Below are 2,239 nucleotides of genomic sequence, written 5' to 3' on the forward strand. Positions count from 1 at the left end.
GGCAAGAGAGAGCTGTCCTAGTCCTATCTGATAATGTAGGGAAAGAGAGAGCTGTCCTAGTCCTATCTGATAATGTAGGGAAAGAGAGAGCTGTCCTAGTCCTATCTGATAATGTAGGGAAAGAGAGAGCTGTCCTAGTCCTATCTGACACAGCAGGGAAAGAGAGAGCTGTCCTAGTCCTATCTGATAATGCAGGGAAAGAGAGAGCTGTCCTAGTCCTATCTGATAATGCAGGGAAAGAGAGAGCTGTCCTAGTCCTATCTGATAATGTAGGGAAAGAGAGAGCTGTCCTAGTCCTATCTAACAATGCAGGGAAAGAGAGAGCTGTCCTAGTCCTATCTGATAATGCAGGGAAAGAGAGAGCTGTCCTAGTCCTATCTGATAATGCAGGGCAAGAGAGAGCTGTCCTAGTCCTATCTGATAATGCAGGGAAAGAGAGAGCTGTCCTAGTCCTATCTGATAATGTAGGGAAAGAGAGAGCTGTCCTAGTCCTATCTGATAATGCAGGGCAAGAGAGAGCTGTCCTAGTCCTATCTGACAAAACAGGGAAAGAGAGAGCTGTCCTAGTCCTATCTAACAACGCAGGGAAAGAGAGAGCTGTCCTAGTCCTATCTGATAATGCAGGGAAAGAGAGAGCTGTCCTAGTCCTATCTGATAATGCAGGGAAAGAGAGAGCTGTCCTAGTCCTATCTGATAATGCAGGGAAAGAGAGAGCTGTCCTAGTCCTATCTGATAATGCAGGGAAAGAGAGAGCTGTCCTAGTCCTATCTGATAATGCAGGGAAAGAGAGAGCTGTCATAGTCCTATCTGATAATGCATAGAAAGAGAGAGCTGTCCTAGTCCTATCTGATAATGCAGGGCAAGAGAGAGCTGCTGGCGATATAACTTTTAAGACCCAAACAAGTTGTTAAAGGCTAACAGTTGAACCTGTAAAGAACAACAGAACTTTTGGTTCAGTGACCGATTATCTTGATTGTCACTAGTTACCACAGCCACAAAGTCATAAACCCTGCCAAATTCTTAAAATCAGATTTTAAACCTAACCTTAATGTCACCTGTTAAGTCCACTTCAATCCATGTAGATGAAGGGGTTAAAAATTATTTTTAAGCCTTGAGACATTTGAGACATGGATTGTGTCATTCACAGGGTGAATGGACAAGACTAAATATTTAAGTGCCTTTGAACGGGGTATGTTGGTAGGTGCCAGGCGCACCGGTTTGTGTCAAGAACTGCAACGCTGCTGGGTTTTTGACACTCAACAGTTTGTGTATCAAGAATGGTCCACCACCCAAAGGACATCCAGCCAACTTGACACAACTGTGGGAAGCATTGTAGTAAGCATGGGGGTCCTGCATCGCTGTGGAAAGCTTTCAACACCTTGTAGAGTCCATGCTCTGACTAATTGAGGCTGTTCTGAAGGCAAAAGGGGGTGCAACTCAATATCAGGTTGGTGTTCCTAATGTTTTGTACACTTATATTTTTTTACTTTGTGGCTGTGGTAACTAGTGGAAACCTGTTATCTGAGTTAGTGAGGATGATGTATAATGATGATGATAATAATGATGATGATAAGGATGACAGCTCACCTGGTTGTCACCTCTGGTTGTCAAGTCAACACGTTCGACACCGCTACTGTCCCGTGAAACATCAGACTGGTTCACCCACAAGTGTCTTGGTTTTCTTCCGCAGGTGGTCTCTTTGCAGTAACTTCCCTTCAAACAGTATTTCAACGTTTCCCAGGTTCTGTCATTTGGTAAAAACTTAACAAACTTGCCGTATCTAGAAGAGCTGTTTATTTTTATTTGATGGTAAACGCAGTAAGGGATCCATTTCAACGCGTAGGGTCCAGTGCCTAGATGAATGTGAATTTCAGCAGAGGATTTGTTTGTGTGTTGGCGTGCGCGTGCGCGGTCGGTGGGCTGGAGGTCGACTGGCCACAGGAAACGAGACAATAGCACCTCGGTCGCTGGAGGGAGGGGGGGCAGGGGCACGTGGGAGCTGAATAGGGAATTGTTGGAGAGGAGGAAGGGAGAGTGGAGCAGGGGAAGGAGAGAGAGAAAGGGGCTCTCCGTCCTGTGCCCCTCTCTCCCTCTCCCTTTCTCCACCCCTCTCCCTCTTTCTCTCCCTTTCTCCACCCCCTCTCCCTCTTTCTCTCCCTTTCTCCACCCCCTCTCCCTCTTTCTCTCCCTTTCTCCACCCCCTCTCTCTCTCACTCTCCCTTTCTCCAACCCCTCTTCT

General features: G+C 46.4%; 1 protein-coding gene across 1 annotated transcript in view; it reads right to left on the reverse strand.

Annotated features, from left to right (window-relative positions):
• The window catches only part of LOC139581800 (lysophosphatidic acid receptor 4-like), a 17,942-nt gene extending 16,025 nt beyond the window's left edge, over positions 1-1,917 (reverse strand). The window contains exon 1 of the mRNA XM_071411979.1: positions 1,588-1,917. The gene's annotated coding sequence lies outside the window, so the exon portion shown is untranslated. The remainder of the gene's footprint in view (positions 1-1,587) is intronic.
• Positions 1,918-2,239: the final 322 nt, after the last annotated feature.

Source organism: Salvelinus alpinus, chromosome 7 (genome assembly GCF_045679555.1).
Source record: "Salvelinus alpinus chromosome 7, SLU_Salpinus.1, whole genome shotgun sequence".
NCBI lineage: Eukaryota > Metazoa > Chordata > Actinopteri > Salmoniformes > Salmonidae > Salvelinus > Salvelinus alpinus.